Raw genomic sequence first — 24,984 nt, 5'->3', positions numbered from 1 at the left:
GTATGTTAATAATAGTTAATGTTATTATTAACTATGTAAATGGTTAATAATAATAACTATTATTATTTTTGTAAATCAATCAAAACTATACCTAATTTTTGTCGGATCTGCAAAAAATATATTTTTTGGTGTGCTGCAAAATTTTACTAATCAGTTAATGTGTGTCATGAGATGAAAAGGTTGAAAATTGTTGGTGTAATCCAAAGACATGAACATCTTTAGAACAGAAATACATTTGATTTTATGACACTAACGTAAGTAACTTATGGAGACAGACTTGCAAACTGGTTAGTATACAGATTTTAGATTAGACCTGGTTTAAATGCTGGCTCTGCCTTTAAAAGCTGTGTGGCAGGAAAGGTCTTTAATCCTCTCCAAACCTCAGCATCCTCATCTGCTAAATGAGAAAAATGCCTACCCTGAGAAGTCACACAGGGATTAATAGAGGTAATATAACACCTTTGTGTAAAAAAGAAGGGTGGGGGGAGGAGGAGGAAAAGTAGAAGAAGAAAAGAAAAAGACAGGAAAAAAGAAAGAAGCATAAAGGTGGTTGTTATCAGGTATTACTAGTGGGAAAGTGGGACTGTGTACACCAAAACCACCGCTTACATGCAACTTCTAAAAATATAGTAATAAAGTAAGCAGTACGTAAAAGCACTCTGGAACTTTTCTGTCCACCAAGTATAAAACTGGGTGGAAAGTTTTTCTATCTGACCCATTTTCACACGAATAATGTTTAGTATAAAGACAAGATAAAGCTAAATTATACCTTGGAGGGAAACAAAAACTAAAAAGGAGGTAAAATATACATTTGTTTTCATGTTACTTATAGTTGAAACTAGCAGATAATTATATAAAGGTGAAATATTTCCAGGATTATTTTTAGGGAACCTTTCATTAAAAATACAAACAATAAGACTCACAGACATGGCCCTGGCTGGTGTAGCTCAGTGGATTGAGCACGGGCCTGTGAACCAAACAAACATGGTTCGATTCCCAGTCAGGGCACATGCCTGGGTTGCAGGCTAGTTCCCAGCAGGGGATGCACGAGAGGCAACCACACATTGATATTTCTCTCCCTCTCTCCTTCCCTTGCCCTCTAAAGATAAATAAATAAAATCTTAAAAAAAAAAAGACTCACAGACAGGACAGCAGTGTGGTGACTGCTGGGGGGAAGGGGTCTAAGTGGACTAAACGGTCATGGAAAAAATACAATAAAAATTAAATTTTTTAAAAAGTGAAAGTTATAGAAAAATCAAAGGGACTTACTAATCGAAGCTGTCCAATAAAGGAACAGATTGCCCTCGATGACAAGGAGCTGCTTGGGATCAGATACTCTGCAAGCCAAGGCTGGAAGTCTACTCACTCTGATGAGACACTACAAAACACTCAATTCAGGGACCTGCGACTCGTAGGCTGTATGATAAACTCTGACAGTCCCTTCCAGTTTTAAGTTTCTACGCTCTCTGAAACCACAATGCACAACCGACTCTCTGGCATCAATGTTATAGGGGAGAGTTTACCTCTGACTTGTCCCTACTAAAAGAAGGGTCTCCAAATTCAGTTAAGAGACAGATTTCTCACTCAATTCCAAAACTGAGAAGCTGAGTTAATAGATCTCATGACCTTCAAAATCTTATTGTTTTCCTCTCTCCTGACTGCTTTTTTCCTCCCTAGATGCCTTTTTTATAATCTTTTCAATCGAATTCCATAAATATTTACTGACCTCTTCTAGAAATCTATCCAAAAGAAACAAACTGAAACTAAAAAAAAAATACTTATATACCAAGATTGTTTACTCCAGCATTATTTTAATACCCAGGATGTCCTCCAGGGGGAGAATGACTATATAACTATCCAACTATAATACACTTACACAAAGAAATGTTTTGTAGCTATTAAAAATGGTGTTTTCAAACAATATCCAATGATACAGGAAATGCCTTAATACAATATTAAGTAAAATATTATGTAAGAGACATATTCCTCATGGTTTGAAATCCAAAATATACATATTTCATGTACGTGCTTAACTTAGAAGTAAATACATAGCAAAATGTTAACAGTGGCTATGTCTAGGTGGTGAGATTTTAACGTTCTTTTTTAAAACTCTGCTTTCCAGAGTTCTGCTTCTAGGGACACTCACAGCTCTCAGCACCCAGCCCAGCTGCTTTCAAAATGTCTACTGTTCACAAAATTCTGAGCAAGCTCAGCTTGGAGGGTGATCATTCCACACCTGCAAATGCGTACAGCTCGGTTAAAGCCTATACCAACTTTGATGCCAACCAGGATGCTCTGAACATTGAAACAGCCATCAAGACCAAAGGAGTGGATGAGGTCACCATCGTCAACATTCTGACCAACCGCAGCAATGAGCAGAGACAGGATATTGCCTTTGCCTACCAGAGAAGGACCAAGAAGGGACTTCCATCCATGCTAAAGTCAGCCTTGTCGGGCTACCCAGAGACAGTGATTTTGGGCCTATTGAAAACACCTGCTCAGTATGATGCTTCTGAGCTGAAGGCCTCCATGAAGGGGCTGGGGACTGATGAGGACTCTCTCACTGAGATTATCTGCTCAAGGACCAACCAGGGGCTGTAAGAAATTAACAGAGTCTACAAGGAAATGTACAATACTGACCTGGAGGACATTATTTCCGACACATCTGGTGACTTCCGTAAGCTGATGGTTGCCCTCGCCAAGGGTAGAAGAGCAGAGGACGGCTCTGTCATTGATTATGAACTGACTGACCAGGATGCCCAGGATACCTATGACGCTGGAGTGAAGAGGAAAGGAACTGACGTTCCCAAGTGGATCAGCATCATGACCGAGTAGAGCGTGTGGCACCTTCAGAAAGTATTTGAAAGGTACAAGAGCTACAGCCTTTATGATAATGTTGGAAAGCATCAAGAAAGAAGTCAAGGGAGACCTGGAAAATGCTTTCCTGAACCTGGTCCAGTGCATCCAGAACAAGCCCCTATATTTTGCTGACCGACTGTATGACTCCATGAAGGGCAAGGGGACATGCGACAAGGTCTTGATGAGAATCATGATCTCCTGCAGCGAGGTAGACATGTTGAAAATCAGGCCTGAATTCGAAAAGTATGGCAAGTCCCATAGTACCTTACATCCAGCAAGACACCACAGGTGACTACCAGAAAGCGCTGCTATACCTGTGTGGTGGGGACAACTGAGGCCCGAGACAGCTCGAGCATCCAGGAGTGGTTCTCCCATGCTTCCAGCTAACAATTCTAGAAAATCTGCTGGCTACTAATAGCCCCCATGCTCATCCCCGTGAGGGTGATGTTAGCATTGCTCCTGCCCCACCTCATTTCAGTTGCCCAAGCATTGCCTGGCTTTCCCAGCTAGTCTCTCTTTTTAGCCAAAGAAATGAACATTCCCAGGAGCTGGAAGTTAAATCTATGATGTGAAACACTTTGCCTCTTGTGTACTGTGTCGTAAACAGATGAATAAACTGAATTTTTACTAAAAAAAAACAAAAACAAACAAGTCTGCTTTCCAAATTATCTAAAAACAATCATAGAGTCACTATTTCATAAAAAAAGAAACATTGTTTTAAAAAATAAATATGAGCAAACAATGCTAGGCTATAGAAATCTTGGATTTGTAACTCAAAATGAAACCAATTCCTTTAAAAAGAGAAACCTTGGTGTAAAAAATATATCAGTTTGCATCTGATTCTACATTTGAGATAGTTGCTAAGCACAGTACTGACTTTAAATTAATCAGTGAACAAGGAACAGCTGGGACAATATCCAGTTTTATTGAGGATACAGAACAACAGGAACTCATATACAGCTAGTAAGAACATAAACCAGCACGATCACTCCAAAGAGCAATTTGACTGTCTCCAGTAAAACTGAAGATACATGTGCCTTATCAGACAGCAATTTATTCCTAATGACATACCCTAGAGAAAAGTCTCATACATGTGCACAAGAAGACGTGTATAACGATGCCCACTGCACACTGTTTAAGAGTGACAAATTTAAAACGATTCAACATTAACTGTAAAATATTAACTCAATGGAATACTATACAACAGTGAAAATGAGGTATATAGAGACATGAATAAATTTCAAAACTATAAGCCAAAAAAGAAAGTTAGAGAAATATATGAAACATGGATACAGCAGAATGCAATTTATATAAAGTCAAACATATAAAAGAATATTAGACATTGTTTAGAGATACAAGAATAGGTAGTAAAGCCATGAAAAATATTCATGGCCATGAAAAACCTCAGTATTTGAAATGTTTTTCTTCTAGGGTCAGAAGGAAAAAAAATCTGAAGCAAATATGGCAAAATATTGAAATTTGACAAAATTGGTAGATTAAGATTCAGGTGTTTGCTATTTTTGCAAAATGCTCAGATATTCCAAATGAAAAGAGAAATTTTAGGTGGCAGCTGGCAAGCTCTGTGGAGGGCAAGGCTCTATCCACAGCAGTAATTCTTAAGTTCTTTTGAGTCTGAGACCCCTCTGCAAACCTCAGGGAAGCTATGGTCTCGCTTCCCACAGAATTTATTACGCCACCATCACTCCACCCTCAGTCACCTTAGGAGACACTCAGGAAAACTTAAACTCTCTCTTCGCTATGTGCTTGACCAAGGTAATTTCTACTGATGCTAAGCTGTAGCAGAAGGAGCCCATTAGGGAAGGAGCAATGTCCTGGCTGCTCAGAAAGATCGCCTGTGACAAAAACAAGACTCACACTGAAGACAGATTGCCAGAGTGTTTGACAACCAGTGAGAAGACCAAGATAAAAACCCAGTGACACACATGTAACTGAATTAAAAGAAATGTTCTTATACTTAGTTAACTAAGCCTTGGTGTAAAACCAAGGTGTAAGTTAAGCTGTGACTAATAATGAAGATGAGACAGATTTGTGTTGCTATTTCTTAAAACTTCCCTCTATTTTCACATCTTATTTAATAACATTGAATTTGGCTAATTCTTATGCTAATAATTCTTATGCTAATGTTCATGCTTAGCTTTTCTAATAAAGCACTGTATCATTTTCAGAAAGTCCAAATGAACATAAAAAAAGACACTTTTAGTTAGTGACTCAGTTAACAAAATCTAAAGAAAATGGCCATTGAGACTAAGAAGCCACAATGAAAGCAACAGCTGACGCTACATTAAAATTGCTGGCCACAGATCTAGGAGAGAGTCTTTTGAAGGCAAGGCTTAAATATCAAAACTACAAAAGCACAGTAAATACTGTAAGTCAACATTTTTTAGTATATTTTATTGATTATGCTGTTACAGTTGTCCCATTTCTCCCACTTTATTTGCCCTGCGCACCCCCTCCCACCCACATTCCCCCTCTTTGGTTCATGTCCATGGGTCATACGTGTAAGTTCTTTGGCTTCCATATTTTCCATACTATTCTTAACCTCCCCCTGTCTATTTTCTACTTACCATTTGTGCTACTTATTCTCTGTACCTTTTCCCCCTCTCTGCCCCTCCCACTCCCCTATTGATAACTCTCCATTTGATCTCCATTTCTGTGGTTTTGTTCTTGGTCTAGTTGTTTGCTTAGGTTGCTTTTGTTTTTGTTTTGGGTGTGATTGTAAATAACTGTGAGTTTTCTGTCATTTTACTGTTCATATTTTTTATCTTCTTTTTCTTAGATAAATCCCTTTAACATTTCATATAATAAGGGCTTGGTGATGATGAACTCCTTTAACTTGACCTTATCTGAGAAGCACTTTACCTGCCCTTTCATTCTAAATGAAAGCTTTGCTGGATAGAGCAATCTTGGATGTAGGTCCTTGCCTTTCATGACTTGGAATACTTCTTTCCAGCTCCTTCTTGTCTGCAAGGTCTCTTTTGAGAAATCAGCTGACAGTCTGATGGGAACTCCTTTGTAGGCAACTGTCTTCTTTTTTCTTGCTGTTTCTAGGATTCTCTCCTTATTTTTAATCTTGGGTAATGTAATTATAATGTGCCTTGATGTGTTCCTCCTTGAGTCCAATTTCTTTGGGACTCTCTGAGCTTCCTGGACTTCCTGGAAGTCTATTTCCTTTGCCAGATTGGGGGAGTTCTCCTTCATTATTTTTTCAAATAAGTTTTCAATTTGTTGCTCTTCCTCTTCTCCTTCTAGCACCCCTATGATTCAGATGTTGGAAAGTTTAAAGATGTCCTGGAGGTTTCTAAGCCTCTCCTCATAATTTCTGAATTCTTGTTTCTTCATTCTTTTCTGGCTGAATGTTTCTTTCTTCCTTCTGGTCCACACTGTTGATTAGAGTCCCAGTTTCCTGGAACTAGTGGTTCCCTATACATTTTCCTTTATTTCACTTAGCATTGCCTTCATTTTTTCATCTAATTTGTGACCAAATTCAACCAATCCTGTGAGCATCCTGATTACCAGTGCTTTGAACTGTGCATCTGATAGGTTGGCTATCTCTTCATCACTTAGTTGTATTTTTTTTCTGGAGCTTTGATCTCTTCTTTCATTTGTGCCACTTTTTTTCTCTCTGCCTCTGGGTGTCTAATATATTTGAGAGGTGGAGCCTTAGGTGTTCACCCAGGTGGGGCAACCCACATTGCTGGGTTGTGGGGGAGGGGTCAGAGAGGGAACAATTGCACCTGCTCCACTCTCTGCCAGATTTCAGTCACTTTCCAGGCTACCCACAAGAAAGTGGGCCCTTCTGGTGCTGATTCCTAGGGGGGGCTGGCTTGTATATGTTCTAGGACCCTGTGGTCTCTCCAACAAACTTTCCTGTGAGGCTGGGAGTTTCTCCTGCTGCCTCGACCCCCACAGGTGTTTTCAGGCAGTGGTTTGAGGCTTTATTTCCCCACTGGAACTCTGGGTTGTGCGGTCTGTCTTGCTCCCCAGTTGTTTCTCCCAGTTTACCTGCACATGAATGTAGGACTGCCTGTTCCACCAGCTGCCGCCTTGTCAGGTCCTCCTGCTGGTGCCTTGCTAGCCAGCTGCAGCCTTGTGGGTCCCCCACTCCACAATCCACTGCTTCGCTGGGTCCGTCAGCTGCCACCTTGCTCCCCCACCCCCTCCTCCACTTCCACTTTACTTCGAGTCCTCTCTGCCTGGCTCCCTGTCTCCACCCCTCCTACCAGTCTGGATGGATGTTTCTTCTTTAATTCCTTGGTTGTCAGACTTCCATACAGTTCGATATTCTGTCAGTCCCGGTTGCTTTTTGTTTTTAAATCATTTTTGTCCTTCTTTTGGTTGTGCGAAGAGGCACAGTGTGTCTACCTACACCTCCATCTTGGACAGAAGTAATTCAAGATTCTACGTGAAGGTCTTTAACTGATTTGATTATCTCTGACAAGTTTTCCCCTGGAAAGTTCTAGTGCATCTGTAATGCACTGAATTGCCCCAGAACTAGTAATATTGTGAGCTTAACAATGCTATGTAAAATCTCCAATTTCTTTTTTATTGCATTTATCACTTCCATGCCTGCCATCTTCATATACCAACCCAAATCTTGTCTTCACACATGCCTCTGCCCCCATACCACTCCATCCTGCTATCCACCCCCATCTCATCTCCTAACCCTGCCTCTCCTCCTGGGGCTTATACTTGCTGCCTCTGGAGAAGAAGGAACCACCAGCAGACCTGGAGACCTGGGGAAACACCAGCAGGCTAGTTAAGAAGCCACTTCCGCCTCACCCTTTTCTTTGCTGGCAACGTCCTTCCCTGCCATCCAGCTTTCCAAACTGCTTTTCCCAATAGTGGATTTCTTAAAAATGAAATCTCTTCTGAATGAAAGCTATAAATGCATAATTTCCTAAGCCTTCCCAGACCTTATGAAAAAAAAGCAGTAAAGAAAACTGTGCTGCTTATTAATGCTGAAAAGCACATGCTGGTTTTAGGTCTGCCCCGTTTGGGGGGCGGATTTGGAAGAATGGGGCCTCCCCGCTGTCAGAAACTGGAGGCACTAGTGATATTTAGTGGAAAGGGATGCTAACCATCCTCCGACACACAGGGCAGTCCCATACAATGAAAACTGGTCTGCCCCAACCCACTCCAACACTCTTGTTATGTAACACTGGACCACAGACATGCACTGAGCCAGATAACTCCCCCTAATTTCAATAACTAACTGGCTAACCTCCACATCTCCTGGCTTTTAGGAATATGTAAAACTGGCCGTCGGGTTGCCCACATTCCCAATGCTGCACAAAGTTCTTGGGGGCAGGGGGACCAGGTGGTGGCACACCGCTCGCACCTTCTGGAGTTGGGAAATCCTAACCTAAAACGACTATGTTTTGAGTGTGGTGTCACCGTGTTTTAGAGACTTCGCTCCTACTTGATACAGCACTCGACTGAGCCAAAACAGCTACAGGGGCCATTCTTCCCTCACAATGTGTCAAGGTGGTTACATAACCCTCCACCGGGATCAGTGCACAGGGCCTGGGAGGGAGTGTAGGAGGGGCCCAGTAAACATCTCTCCCCTTCATCACTTCATGTGCCAACTCAGAGTCCTCCTAACAAAACAAACATGGCTTTTATATCATAGTAATTCTCTTGTAGCAAGCAACTCATTCTAACATTCCTTCTGCTTATTTTCTTAATAATTCTTTACCCTTTGTCTGCAATTCCTCTTCCCCGCCATGTTGTACTATTTGTGTGGGGAAAAAAATCGAGTTGCTTCTTGCCAAGTGTGACATCAACTCATTCTTATTTAGTGATGTCCAGCAAGAACTTGCTCTCCCAAAACGTTTGCTAGTTTTGAAGCAACAAGATTATGAACTGCATTTTGTTTTCCCCACCTTGCTTTTGATGGATTAGTGTACCTTCTGAAACAAATGATGTAACACCTCATTTCTAGGACCCAAAGGCACTACCGATGTCTGTATAAAAGATCTTTTCAAACAGCTTCTGGAAGACAAAGTATTGCCTCTGTTACTAAAAGGGAACAGATAACATGATAACGAGTTAACTTGATAATTAAAGCTCCCTGAAAAAGATACCTCTCAGTAACAAGAAAGAGCTCTCAATATTAAAGAAAATGTAAGCCCGAAATTCTATTCTAGGTGAAGAACTTTTGTTACTTGGGAAGAAAAAAGGAAGAAGAAATATGAGTGAACTTTAAAAGAGTTAACCAGACATATTACACTACCGCATGCTTAACATCTCTTTGGCAAAGTGCTACTTTACTTTATGAATAATTTTGGAGAGCCAACAATTTTATTCTACCTATAAAATAAGCTAAAATTCAGGTTAGCTTCTTGGAAAAACTGGTGCTGGTGTTCTTACTATGTGTCCAACTATGATGGAACGACTGAGCTATGGCAGGTACTAATCCTTCTCCCTGAAGTGTTCTGTGAAACCCTTTCCATTCCACTACTCTTTTAATCAAAAGGCGCAGTTGGAAACAGTACTATTCCCTAGTGCTCCTTCCTTCAGGGGAGAGTGCCAACAACCACACTTCTTATCAGAATGCATTAGTTACAACAAGAACAACAGAAAATATGATCGCAAAGCTATAAAATGAAAATAGTAAAAAAAGGATGGTATGTAAAAACATAAAAGATTGCATCTAATGACTTTTAAACTTATTTGATTCAATATTTAAATAGCTACTAATTACTATGATTTTCAAATCAAACAGTATAAAATTCACTGAAAAGCTTGTTGGTCATGTCCCAGAGCCTATATTCAATTAAGACAAATATATATTCTTATTTTTATCTCTTTGCTACCTAAAGATAACCTACTGCTTTTCCAACCTAATATATTTTAGAAAATTTTCCATATCAGTACACCTCCTCTCATTTTTTATTATCTGCATAGCAGTATCCTACTGAACGGCTGTATCTCTGTTTAAAAAAATTGGGTTGTTTCCAACCTTTTACTTTTCCAAATGTTGTTGCAAAGAATTAATGGTGTATATAAATATACATACATGGGTGGACAAAAAGTAGGTTTACAGTTGTAATACAGATAAATAATACAATAACTAAGCAATAATAATACAAAAAAGCCTGTGTTTCACATACTCACGACTGTAGACCTACTTTTGCCCACCCCTAGAATGCATCAGGTGGGCCAGGTGTGGGTCGGTCCTGGGCATGAGGGCCAACCAATGCTGTCACTGTTCCAGTATTTGCTGACCAGGACGGCACTGAGGAACCCAATCCACACAGAAGATCTTCTGTGACAACTAAGATTTTACTGGTTCATTTTCTATAACGTCAAGGCACTTTGCAGTTGCCAGTGCTACCTGAGAGGCTCAGTTTAGATACAAAGCACCCAGATATCCTTTCAGAGGTGTTGCTTACAGCTCAGGAGTCTTAAAGGAGACAGCTAGTTCTGTGTGAGGGCTTCCAAAGTCCTTAGAGATGCGAGGCTTAAAAACTAGGAGAGGAAAAAGAAAACGTATACATTTCAGGGGGACTGCAGCTACAGAACAAAAGCAAGTGCAAAAAGCCTGTTGAAAAAAATAAGAAAATCATAGGTTTGTACTTCTGTGTGTGTGTGTGTGTGTGTGTGTGTGTGTGTGTGTGTGTGAAGTCAGCCTGAAAAAGACAAAAGAAAAGGCCTAGAAAGTTATAATTAGAGAAAATTGCTCAGGTGACTTCATCCCACCCACATGCTTTTGATTTTCAAACAGTATGATGAGTGCTTTTTAAGTTAGTGTTCCGGAAAGGCTGCAGCTGTTCTGCACAGATTTTACATGCTCAGTTAAGAATATTATTTTATCAACATAAAGGTTAATGGCTTCTAAATGAGGGTAGCAGTTTCCAACATAGTAAATTCATACTGGTATTTGCTGTTTAAAGATACAGACCCAGAAGGATAAATTGGTCCTTGGCATGAATGGTGAAATAATAATACAAAGATTCATACTTCCTTTCAATTCCCACCCAAGATTTTTAGCTGGCCCTTTATAAAATACCACATCTGTGTTTAAGCACATCAGCACAACGGTATTTGCCATGACTGTAATATTGCATTCAACAGATCCACCGCAAATCAAGTCAGGAAGACAGCAAAGTTCAAAAGACACCTGTCCCTCCCATTCCTTACACTCCCCACCCCACCCCATCCCAGCACTCCTGCTGGTCCTCGGTGACCAGAAGGGTGCCGTAATGGTGCAGCACTGAAATGACTCCTACCAGCTGCGGGTTTGCAAGGCCATCTAAAAAAATTAATCGCCCCTTTCCAATTCTGCTATTATTCTGCTCCATGAGCAGGAAACCCTATAGCTTCTTCCATTTCCTTTATTTCTTACACCCAGTCTGTGAAGTCCTGTTATCTCTTCCTTGAAGGTGTCTCTTAAAATTTGCTCTTCCTTCCACCACCCTCACCTCAGGCCAGACTTTCACCAGCTCATCAAGCTCTACAAGACTTGTAGAAAACTACAAGTCTCCTAACCGGTGTGCCCATATCAGGCCACTGTCCTACCAGTAATCCAAAAACCACAGCTATCAATGTGTTCATACCTTGCTCCCTATTGCAACAAATATAAAACTATATTGCTTCTTACACCAGCACCTCCAAACTCCCTTCCCTGGCTTTCAAGAGCATCCATGATTTGGCCACCATTTAGCTTTCTTACCTTACTCATTACTCCTCCCCAAGATGCACCTTTCTCTTTGGTCAAGCAGGTATCTCACTGTTTCCACCCCACTTCCCCCCCCAACAGGGGCATACTAAGGCCCACTTTGCTCCTCACCCAAGATATCCCACCAAAATCCTGCTTGTTCTTTTAGGCTTTGCACAATTAATATTCCTCTATATAGTTGTTTTCTATGTCCATGGTCCACCTCTTCCAGTGTGATGAAAAGAATTTGGTCTTTACAATTTGACAGGCCTGAGTTTAAATCTCTGTGAGTGCTGAGCAAGTTGTCTAATCTCTGTCATTCTCACAGCTCAGCATTCTTACTTACATATAATGAGAGTGATCTTAACACCTTCTTCGCAGGATTGTTCTGAAGATTTTAAAAGATTCTGCACAAAGAGCAACTGGTGCAGCACTTGGCATATGGTAAACAGGCACTCAACAAGTGGTTAACTTTATAACATCATATAATAGTACATGAGCACTATGCTTCTAAAATCCTAGGCTTTAAATATACTATGATGCTTTGTTTTTTCTACTAGGTTGTAAAACTCAAGAGCAAAAATAGTGTCCCATCTAGTTGCATCTTACTTATTTAATAATTTCCACTCACTGGACAGCCAAGAAACAGGGAAAAACAAATAAAATGGCCTACAAGCCACCCAAATAGTTTATTATAAATTCCATGCATTAATGCCAACGTATTTTAGTAACAGGAAGCTCTTCATTCTGCCCCCAAAGGCCTACTGATTTTTATTTTGGTTTCCAAGCCTACAGTAACAAATTACAAGGTGATTGTAACTTGCTATCAGGAAGGAAGACAAAAGAATAACTGTACAAAGTAGACACACACAGCTGATCTGTACGAAATTGTAAATGAAATCGAGTCTAGCAACCAAACCTTCTATGCTAATTGGAGTATGAGCAAGTATAGTTTTAGAGATAAAGTAGCTTGTAGCCCTAATGTTACATAATACAGAGAGAAACATATAAAATTGTAACAATGATGGTCTAAGTCCAACGATCATAACTGTTAAGGTTAGGAGGAGTTTCTGTACAATTCCAGCAATTATATTTTGAGTCCCCAATATATACCAAATACATACTACATATAACCCCTGGGGCTCACATAAATTAACCCTCTCACTAACTCTCTGAGGTAGGTACTAGTATCCTTATTTTATTTATTTTAAAGATAATTATTTCATTGTTGTTCAAGTACAGTTGTCTACATTTATCCCCCTCCACTCCTCCCACCCCAGCCATCCCCACCTCCCTCCCCTGCTTCCATTCCCCCTTGGTTTTGTCCATGTGTCCTATATAGTTGTTCCTGGAAACCCTTCCCCCCTTCTCCCTACCATCCCCTCCCACTGCCCCTCTGGTTACTGTCAGACTATTCTTATTTTCACAGCTTTTCTTGTATTTCACTTGCTTGTTTGTTTTGTTGATTAGGTTTCAGTTAAAGGTGAGATCATATGGTATTTGTCTTTCACCACCTGGCTTATTTCACTTAGCATAATGCTCTCCAGTTCCATCCATGCTGTTGTGAAGGGTAGGAGCTCCTTCTTTCTTTCTGCTGTGTAGTATTCCATTGTGTAAATGTACCATAGTTTTTTGATCCATTCATTTACTGATTGGCACCCAGGTTGCTGCCAGCACTGGGCTATTGTAAATCGTGCTGCTACGAACGCTGGGGTAAGGATGACATGCAAATTAGTATCCTCATTTTACAGAGGAGGAAAATGGTGCTCAGAATGGTTAAGTGACTAGCCCAAGATCAAATGGCCAATCTGTGACATTTTTCATCCCTGAACTAACTCCAAACTTCGTGCTTCCTCCCCCATTATGCCACACTGTCCCTCCACATGCTTATGAATTGCAAGAATTGGCTCTAAGTACGGAAGAGGATCCTTCCCATTCTGCTTAAACATATCTAGTAATGGAGAGTTCATTACTTTGCAAGACAGCATAGTGGTTATGAACATAGGCTTTTGAGACCACTCAGATATAGGTTAGGAACAGCTGGTGGGCCCTGGCTGGTGCGGCTCAGTGGATTAAGCACCAGCCTACAAAGTGAGGTCACCAGTTCAATTCCTATCAGGGCACATACCTGAGTTGCAGGGCAGGTCCCCAACTGGGGGCATGCAGAGGACACAGATTGATGTTTCTCTCTGTACATGGGTGTTTTTCTCCCTTTCTTTCTCCCTCCCTTTCTGTCTCTCTAAAAATGCATAAGTAAAATCTTTAAAAAGAAAACAGCTGTTCAGCTACTTCCTAGCTGCACAACACTGAACAAATTAATTTCTCTGAACAACAGTTTCCTTATCTATAGAACAGAACTAAAAAGTACCCATATGACAAGGTTGCTGTGTAGATCAAATGTGAGAAAAGTGCTTGGCTCATTGCCTGACACATTGTAATTGCTCAATAATTACCATTAAAATGATTATTACCTAAATTTCTTTATATCAAAGTAAAGTCCACCTCCCAGTAACCTCTCCCCAGAGACCTCAGTTCTGACCATCAGACTTCACAAAAGTAGATGTAACCCTATATCTATTCAGCAGCCATCTATCTGCATTAAAACACAGATGTGTTCCCCCCCAGCCATCTCTTCTCCAATGTCGAAACTCTTATCTACTCCAAGATTTCGTTACATGAGGTTTCCAGACAACGACCTTCTGGTTAGGCAATTCAGCATATACCCTAGTTTATAAATACCTCCTTAAGCATGACACCCAGCACACTCTCTCAGGCAGAGAGTGACCAGTGCCAGGTGCTGTGCCTGAGACTGCTCTTCCACTCTCTGATTGTGGTAGCAATAAAAGCTCCCAGTGAATTGCTGTTGAGCCAATTTTCTCATATTCTGTCCTTATGCAACTGATTGTTTTTAATCTAAATGTAGGACTTGACATTTATTGCTTTTAAATGTCAACGTGGTCCCAGGCCATTTCAAATCTACTGAGATCATTTTGGATACCAGATATGTCATCCATCATGTCAGAATTCCTTCTAACATTTCACCATCTGCAAAATGATTAATATGCCTCTACTTCCTTATTTAAAGGCAACCAACAAATCCTTAATGAGTATCAAGTATGTCTAGGGTCCTTTGGTAGGACCTAAGTCAACTGACAATGTTGAATAAGACAGACATCTAGGTCAGAACCCTATAGCATCTTACTTGTGATCTGTGGGATTATCTAAGAAATTTTAGTTTGTAAAAGACAAGACTTATGTAGACACAAGATAGTGCATATATATTTTAAAAGGAAGCAGGCTCTGTAGGTACGAAGAGTTGGAACCAATGGATGGAATGTTACAGGAACGCACATTTTGGAATCATCTTCTCTCTTTCAACTGTCCCCCTCTCCCTCTATCGCTCCCTGTTTTAATGGGGGTACTTTTTCTTTGTCTAAGCTTCTGCACCTCTTCAGTTCTCCACAATTCATTAAAGATGGCAGTTCAGTAACTTCATTGGCAAGTTCTTTCAGCTCCCTGGACTGGAGGGGTGACGATGGAGTGGAGGGATAGAGATGGGGTGAGAAGACAAGCACCAGAAAAGAATATATTTTGACCAGCTAATTGCACTTACAATATGCTCTATCTAGGATTTTAACTACTTCTTTGTTCTATCACTAACAGTGAATGATCTTTCCTCTTGACAGAAAATAGGAAAGCAAAGTAAGTGTAAATAGTTCTGCTCTGCCACACATTAGCATCCCCTCAGTTGGCACAAGAGGCTGACTACATCCACTCATTGCTACCTTTGCTCTAACATAACTTTTTATATTTCTGGGTATTCTTTATGCCTCATACCTCAGAAGCCTCTGTTTATCCTGTTTTCATATTTCCTGACCCTATTCAAGTCCATATCACTCTTTTTATATCTTTATGCCTTTTATATATTTGTTTCTTTCTACTTTTAGGACAGAACCTTTAAAAATTAGAGCATCTGGAATGTTCTCTGCCCAGCCACAGTGATCACTTCAAATATATTACCCTTTCCTTTTTCGTCATGATAATTGTGTAAAGGTGTATCATATCAATGAAGAGAAAGTAAAAAAGATGATGAAGGAGATGGTTTGAGGCAAACTTACATTCTCGTGGGTGAACTACTAGAAAGTAAGCTCCACGAGAGCAAAGATTTAATATTTTGCTAGAGGCTCACCTACTAGGACAGTGCCTAGAGCTCACAGTAGCCACTTAAATATCTTTTAAACAAACGGATAATCAAACTTGTAAAGGATGGCCCTGGCTGATGTGGCTCAGATGGTTAGAATGTCCTCCCAGAAACGGAAAGGTTGCAGGTTTGATTCCTGGTCAGGACACATCCCTAGATGGCCGGTTCAGTCCCTGGTCGGAGCAGGTATGAGGGGCACTCCATTGATGTTTCTCTCTCACATCAATGTTTTTCTCCCTCCCTTCCCCTCTCTCTAAAATCAGTAAGCATGTCCTGGGGTGAGGATTTAAAAAAATCTTAAAGGATGGTAAGATTTTAGCAGGCTTCAGTAGAGAAGACAGCTTTCAGATAGAAGAGCGTAAGTGAAGGCATGGAGGTGGTAAAGCAAGGGAAGCAGTCCGCTTTGGCCTGGAGTGGGACATGCTCAGGCAGTGGGAGATGCGGATACAAATACTTGAGATCTCCACGTCAAGCTGAAGAACTCAGACCTGAATGTGACAGGCAGTATGGAGCAACCAAACATTCTGATCAGTAATTACATATTTCAGCCAGCCTTAAGAAAGATTCTAGCAGAGGTCTGTACAAAATTAATTAGAATTATCACTGTTCATTAGAAATGTATTTATTTGTTTGGGCCTGGTGGGAGCGGGGCAACTCAGGCTAGGGATAGCTAATCCCTCTCCACATACTTTCTATTTGAATCCAGATCATTTGCCTCAACACCCTGTGTCCTGTCCCCGTGTTGGAAAGAGTAAGAGTCCATAAGTGTTACCAAAGCAAAAGCAGGGATAAAACAAAGCCAAAATAAAGAGGCCCCAGAACTGCAGCTTCTTGCCAGAATTCATGCAAGTCGGAGGAGGACTGGCTTCAACTTGCTAAAAGAATGGTTTAGTTGTCTAATCAAAAGGAGTTAAGCTCATATCTGGGAACATTGTTTTTCATTTCCATCTAGCACTTTTAACATGTGGGGCTGCCTTGATATTGTTTCAATCTTTTTTAGTATATTCCCAGGAAATGGAAAGAACAGCAGGAAGATAAAGCCCATCTGGCCACAGTGTTAATGTCAGCCTTCCTCTGGTCCGTGGACCAGACTTCCAAATGACTTACCTTTTCTTATATGTGCCCCTTATGAGTCTGGTTTCCTTTCCATAATAATTCATGCCTCGTCCCATTTTCCTTATTGCATTACTATGGAACATTCCCTGATACAGGGTTTTAATAATATGCTTATCTACTACCACTCAATGTCCAACTCCAAAGAAAACAGTGAATGTCATGATGAAATTACTTCTTTACTTATGGATTATTTCTTTTGCTTTTGGATATTAACTACCCTTGGCTACCAGTTCCTCTTTGTTGATTTTGTGTCGTCTAAATTAGCAGCAGCCATGACGCTGCTGCCCTATTTAGGTTTGGAGCAGGTCTTAAAATAGAGTTTTTATTCTCCTTTGAATGGTGTGATTTTTATCTCTCTGGTCATGGCCACCATATGTTTGGGAAGTGTGTTCCACAATGTGGTTTCTATCTCAGAAAAAAATGCCTCAACATTTTAAATAAGTATGGTAGGAATAATAAATATATGTAGTGGTAATACATAGGACACCATAATAGACACTGTATTAATGATATATATAAAATAAAACATGGTGCTAATAAAAACATACAAAAAGGACTCTCAGTAAGTCTAACATTATTGAATATTACTTCTCACTAATTACATGTAAGATGGCAATCTCCTTATCCCAAAAAATACTAAATAGAAATCAGAAATTTAAAAATATTCCTAACACATAGCAAGAGTTCTGTATCAGTTAACTGTGATATGGCAGGAGCTCTCCTCTGGCTCTCTGACCTGGGTTTGTGCTGTTGAACATTTTTTAGTGACCTCATCAGAGGTCACTCATAGTAGATTAATCACGGGGGTTCACAAAAAAACTCAACAAGCTAAAAACACATGCCACACCTGACAGTGAATTGCAGATGATTTTAAGGTCTTGCACTGAAGGTCCAAACACTACCTGTAGAAATACAGACTGTAGGAGAAGTGACTGAACAGCTGCACACGTGAAAAAGACTTTAGGGTTTTAGGCGATTCTGTTTTGGCAGCCACAATTGCATGTGACTGCCAAAAAAGCTACTCCACACTTGGACTGTATTAAGAGAAATACAGCGTGCAGAGCAAAGCAGAAGGTCCCGCTCATACCTGGAATACTTTGCTCGCTGCTAGGGGTCATACTTTCAAAGGGCCAAAGTGGAGTATGTTTTAGACCAGAAGGCTGAATGACACAAAATCATGTTATACACGGGACTGCAACTGTTAGCTCACAGAGGAGACAGCTCTATAGTTATTAATGAGCACCCATTACTTTTATGATCAGAATAAAGGACATTTCCATTTTGGAGGAAAAAAAACAATTAAATAATGCCCTGTGCTGAAGAGGATATTATGAATCTGATATGTTCAGATACTGCTGGTTTTGCTATAAATTGGTTTATTATATCTTTTGGAAAACAATTTTGCTGTGTATTGTTAAAGCCACAAAACTGGTTTCATAGACAAACTGGTAGATTCATAAAATGGAATACTGATTGGCAATAAAAAAAACAAGCTCCTCATACAAGCATATGGGTGGATCTCAAACACATTATTCTAAGTGAAAGAAGCCAGACTCAAAAGGCTTCATATGTAGCCTTCGTTTAAATGACATTCATTTAAATGATATTCTAAAAAAGGCAATACTGTAGGGAGAGAAAACAGACCAGTGGTAGTCAGAGGTTGAGGTGAGGAGTGAAACTGACTATAGAGGGACATCGGATGACTCTTTGAAAATGATGGATCTGTTCATATCCTGATTGTCGGATCGTTAAACAACTGTATAGATAACATCAATGGTAACAGAACTGTATGTCAAAAAGGATAAATTTTACTTTACTTAAATTGTATCTTAATTTCTTTTACAGGAAAAGGAGAAGAAAAATCTTTAAGACATCCAGAGAAAAGAGATACACTGCATACAGAGCAAGAAAGATAAGATTTTTTAAAAAGTTACAGATAAATTATTTTCCAGAACTATGAAACCTAGAAGAATTCATTACCAACAGATCCATACTACAAGAAATGTCAAGGAAGTTCTTCAGGCAAAAGGAATATGATATCAAATAGAAACTTGGATCTATATAAAAAATGACTGAAATGAAGGTAAATATAAAATACCTTTTTACAATTTTAATAGCTCTAAATAATTGATTGTTTAAAGCAGGGGTCAACAAAGTATGGCTCAAGGGTCAGATTTTACCCATTTCCTGTTTTTGTAAGTAAAGTTATATTGAAACACAGTAACACCCATTCTTTTATGTATTGTATATGACTGCTTTCACGCTACAACGACAAAAACCGAGTAGCTGAGACAAAGACCAGATGGCCCGCGATGCCTAAAATACATACTCTCAGGCCCTTTACAGAAAAAAGTTTGCCGCCCCTGATCTGCAGCAAAAATAGCAATGTATTGTGGGTTTGCAGCATATGTAAAAGAAAAATGTATAACAACAATAGCACAAAATATGATAAGGAAATTGGAGTATAAAAACCTTCCTGTGATAAAAATTCTACACTAATAAGTGAGGTGGTGATTAATCAAAGATACATACTATAAACCCTAGGGCAACCACACAAAAATATTTTATGACTTAAATAATAAGCCGATAGTGAAGATAAAAATTAGATCATAAGAAGAATTGATTAGTGTAAAGCAGACAGAAAAAAAACAGGAAAACGGAATAAAGAACACGTGGAACATATAGAAAACGGCAAATTGGGAGAGTTTAATCCAACTACATTGAAATTACATTAATATAAGATGGCTAAAGATGTTTAAAAGACAGAGAATTCAACATGAATTTTAAAAAAGCAATACTCAACTACAGGGTAATGCAAAAGTAGGTTTACAGCTGTTCATATGGAAAATAATGCAACAATTAATGAGTAACAATACAAAAATAAACTCTGTGTTTCACATACTTACAACTGTAAGCCTACTTTTGCACCACTCTGTATGTGCCGGCTACAAGGAACTCACTTTAAATACAAACACATGGCTACATTAAAAGCAACTGGATGGGACAGGTATGATTTCTTCCTATAGCCAAGTGAGGCAATAAACAAATCCTCTCTGCAAAAAGCAACTATGAAACTGGACAAAATTCATAAAAACAACCCATCTGAAGCTTGAAAAACCAACTAAAGGCATACAATATTCTGAGACACATTTATGCCTAAAAAACACATGAAGCTGAATAAGAACAGTGGAAAGCTGTGGCATTCTGACAGCTGAAGCAGATACTGTGTCAGAGTGGGGGCAGGTTACAAGGATAATAAGGTTTTTCTGCTGCAGTAGGAAGAGGCTCACTTCATTTGGAGCGGGGCGTAGCTCCGTGCTCAGTGGTGGAGTCGGTGGAATTGACTGCCTCGGAGAGGGCAAGTGGAAGGGCCAGATGGTCTCCTAGCACAAGGCTGTGGTCGTGGCTGGGGCGAGTTTATTCCTGGCTCAGGCTGCATACTGTTACAGCAAAATCTGAGAGGCTCCAACAGGTCACACACTCCTGGTGGACACGGACTGCGTGCTTGCCAAGAGAAGAGGTGAAAGGGCCCCGTGGAATGTAAAAGGTGAGAACGACTTGAAAACACCCTAAACTTTGAATGTTTACCCTTACCCTCACTTAGGTAAACTACTGACCCTCACACAGATCCACGGACAGATGACAAAAACCTTACTTACAACATCAAGGTGGTTCAGCATAACCTCTATTCAACCACTGGCTGACTAGTAAGTCATGTAGATATAGGGGCAATTCCCACGGGAAAAGACTGAAAATAAAAACCAGTTTAAAAAAGTGAGCAGAGACACTGATGGCCACAAATCACAGCGAAGTGAGAATTCACAGGTATAATAAGCATGTTACCAAACAAGGAAACAATAAGCAAATGAAAAGAGCAACAACAGGATACATTAATTACAGGGTGGTGACTGTTTCACAATGCATATTTATATCAAATCATCAAATTATATAATTTAAATATGTCCCATTTTCAATTGTCAAATATTCTTCAATTAAAGAAAATAAAATAAACAAAAGTCTTGGCGAGATCAGACTCCATAGCTCCTATATTATCTAAAATGCCCAGTTCTCAACAAAAAATTAAGAGACATACAAATAGACAGGGAAGTGTAATTCATACTCAAGGAAAAAAGCAACCAACAGAAACTCCCTAAGTATCCCAGCTGAATATAGCAGACGAAAATTTCAAAGCATTTATTACATATAAATATTACATATAAATGTACAGAACTAGAGAAGGTCATAATAAAAAAATAAAAAATAAAAGTATGGCAACAATGAATGCCCCAATAGAGATTTCCCATGGCAAGAAATAAATCCTGGAGTTGAAAACTACAATAACTACAATAAAAAAATTCACCAGAGCAATGCAACAGCATTTTTTAATTTAATTTTTTAAAACCTACTTTAGTTTTGAGGTGGCAGAAGAAAGATTTGGTGAACCCGAAAACAGAAATTATCCAATCTTAATAACAGACAAAGACTGAAGAAAAATGCACAGACCTTCAGATACAGGGCAACATCAAGCATATAACACATACATGATGGAAATCCCACAGGAGAGAAGAGAAAAGCGTACCAACTCTGATGAAAAACATTAATCAACACATTCAAGAAACTCAAGAAACTCCAAATAAAAGAGATCAACACCAAGACACATAACAAAATCTGTAAGCCAGAGTCCAAGAGAAAAAGCTTGAAAACAGCATGAGAAAAGTGACTTATCTGAAACAATAGAGACTGGAATAGTTGAATGATATACAGAAAAGTTATGGGAAAAATAACTTTTGTCAACCAAGAATTCCACATTCAGCAAATTTATCCTTCAAAAATGAAAATAAGAGATATTTCCAGATGAACAAAAACTGAGTAAATTTATTGCTAGTAGACCTGTATGACAAGAAACACTGAAATACGTCCCTTTAGGTTAAAAGAAAGTGACACCAGTTGGTGACTCAAAGCCACAAGAAGTGATAAGAAACACCAAAAATAGTAAATATTTGAGTTAACACAGAATATTGAATGTGTTTTTAATCATTTTTTCTCTTAATGTACTTGAAAGATATAAACATTTCTAAAGCAATAACTATGACACTGTATTTTTAGGTTTATAATATATGTAAATATATTTTTAATATGAGACAGACTATAGAGTCAATGACACAAATGGGTTTAAAGTAAAAGAACAAGTGTGTGTGTGTATATATATATGTATGTATATACACATACATAACACAGAGAATTACAAGATAGCAGCTATATTATTAACAGGTAAAAAAGACTAAGGCAAAGAGTTTTATTAGCCACAGAGCATTTCATAATGATAAAAAGTGACTATATTAGGAAGATATAATAATTATAAATGTATACATACCTAATACTTAAATTTCAAAAAAAATGAAGAAAAAACTCACAGAATTGAAAGTAGCATGAGACAATTCAACAATAACAGATGAACGATTATTCATCTCACTTTCAATAATTGACAAAACTAAACAGAAAATCAGTAAGGATATAAAAAGTGTTTTGAATGAAATGAAAATGAAAACATATAAAAATTTTTCAAATATTTTATTTATTTTTTAGAGAGAAGGGAAGAGAAGGAGAGAAATATCAACGTGTGGATGCCTTTCATGCACCCCTTCTGGGGACCTGGCCTGCAACCCAGCCATGTGCCCTGACTGGGAATCGAACTGGCAACCCATTGGTTTGCAGGCTGACACTTAATTCATTGAACCACACCAGCCAGGGCCACATATCAAAATTTAAGAGATGCAGCTAAAGCAGTGCTTAAAGGAAATATTAGAGCTTTTAAATGTCTATTTCAGAAAAAAAGAAAGCTGTCTAATCATTAAACTAAACTTACACCTCAAGAAACTAGAAAGAGAAGTACAAATGAAACCTAAATCACGCAGAAGAAAGGAAAATAATAACAACAGAGCAGAAAGCAAGGAAACAGAAAACAGAGAAAGAACAGAGAAAACCAGTGACACCCAAAGCTGGTTTATAAAACAGATGGACGAAACTGACAAATCAGTAGCCAGATTGACCAAATAAATAAATAAACAAATAAATACAAATGATCAAAATTAGGAATAGAAGAGAGACATATTTGACATTACAGAAATTTACAGGATTAAAATATTATGAAAATTTTTATGCCAACAAATTAGATTAATGAAACAAACAAATCCCTAGAAAGACAAAAATTATCAGACAGACTCAAGAAGAAATAGAAAATTTTAATAGACTTATACCAAGTAAAAAATTCAGACCCAGTGACTTCACTGTGACTTATGTCAAATATTGTAGAAGGAATAAATACCAATTCTTCACAAACTCTTTCAGAAAACAGAGGAGGAAAGACTTCTGAGTTCACATTATGAATCCAGGACTGCGCTCACACCAAAGGCACGGCAAGAAAAACCAAACCCAGCCTGCACACCGCCCCCTCATCCACCACAGGCCACAGTGGTCTAAATGTCCAGATACGCACATGCCGACTTTCCTTTCGTTGTAAACATTTAAAGTACAGGGGTATATGTATATTAAAGTGTGTTTTATTGAGAATTTAAAAAATTTCCAAGGTTATAAGTATATATAAAATTCACACACTGATTTTGAACTGAATCATACCTAATATCTCTACAAAGGCAAGACGTCCCCCTACTATTATTTGGGCCTGTAAGGTAATCTAAGTAAAGATACTGAAATATATGGGGAAAGACCAAAGTCAGAACTCTGTAGAAAGCATTTTTAAAAAATTGAAATGCATGGTGTGAGTTGATAGTAAAGCCCTGGGAATTCCGTCTCATTAGACTACTGTGCATGTCCTTACAAGGGGGTGGGAAGTATTAAATAACTCTGCAGAGCCAATGTTCAAGTGGTCTAAAAAGCCAGGACACTGAAGAAATTTATCTCCTAGCAACAATATGTATAGAGATGGACTCCAGGGTCCTCAGAAGTTCTACTTCCCTGCCTTCATGGGAATTCTCTCACCTTAAGCCATCCTAGTGAATGTCTATCCTAAAATACCTACAAGGTATGAGACTCTCCTAAAGCCTTTCTCACAGCATCTGACCTCTCAGAAAAATAGTCCCAACAGAGAACTGCGATCTTTTCTGATTATATTATGTTATGTTCCCTTTATCAGCTTCCCCTAATATTAATATAGTATATACAATTATCAAGTAAACCAGTACATTAACATTAGGACAATACAATCAACTAAACGACATGTCTTATTCGAATCACCATTTTTACCACTAATACCCCTCTCCATTCCAGGAGCCAGCTCTGGACCCCGCACTCATGTCTCCTTTGCTCCAATCTGACAGTTCTTCAGTCATTCTTGTCTCTCATGACTTGGACTCTTATGAAGAACAGTGGTCAATTATTTTGTAGAATGTCCCTAATATGTTTTTTTCTGTTTTAATAATATTATTATCAAAAAGAATCAGTTATTAAGGATTCACTAAAATTTCAGGCACTATGCTAAATAGAACTGTTTTTAATAGACTTTAGAGAAGCAGCATTTTAAAATCAAAGGGTAATGATCTTTAACTCACCCTTCTTCAGGCCCTAATGTTTTGTAAACAATGAAGCATTACCAAACATATTATTATTATTATTCATCCACCCTGATGTTTTTTAATGTCTCCTCCTCCCTAAAAAATACTAAGTCCAAGCATAAACCCTAAATTCAGGGCCCTTGACCTTACCTTTCTGAATATTTACGGACCATAATTTCCTACCCTTAAACCCTGGCCCATTCCTTTCTTCACTTGCACCTGACCTCCCTTTTCATCTCTAAATACCTTTTCTTGAGGACACCTCTGATCCCTGACCCTACCTCCCAAGAGCTACTAATCCTCTGAAACACCACAGAATTTAATGACTGCAGCACTCATGTGGTACTCAGATACTACCCGAGCTGTGGACATATGCTTTTTGCAGATTCTTGTCTCCCAAAGGAGACCGTCATGGCCTACCTTTCCCCTCTACGACATCTAGTATAATACCCCAATGCTTAAGAACATACTGAATACCTACCAAGTGTCAAACTTTGTGCTAGGCTCTGGGAAACTAGAGATGATTATGATACAGTCCCAACTGCCGAGAAATGTTT

At 38.9% G+C, this 24,984-nt stretch overlaps 1 protein-coding gene and 1 pseudogene across 1 annotated transcript in view; one reads left to right on the top strand and one right to left on the bottom strand.

Annotated features, from left to right (window-relative positions):
- BORCS5 (BLOC-1 related complex subunit 5) overlaps positions 1–24,984 on the bottom strand; it is a 72,873-nt gene that overhangs the window by 35,610 nt on the left and 12,279 nt on the right. The gene's annotated exons all lie outside the window — the stretch shown is intronic.
- LOC119042799 (annexin A2-like) lies at positions 2,149–3,194 on the top strand (annotated as a pseudogene).

Source organism: Artibeus jamaicensis, unplaced genomic scaffold (genome assembly GCF_021234435.1).
Source record: "Artibeus jamaicensis isolate MK-2021 breed Jamaican fruit bat unplaced genomic scaffold, CSHL_Jam_final contig_233, whole genome shotgun sequence".
In the NCBI taxonomy this organism is placed as follows: domain Eukaryota; kingdom Metazoa; phylum Chordata; class Mammalia; order Chiroptera; family Phyllostomidae; genus Artibeus; species Artibeus jamaicensis.
The sequence above is the reverse complement of the archived record's forward strand: the minus strand, read 5'-3'. Positions and strand labels throughout refer to the sequence as shown.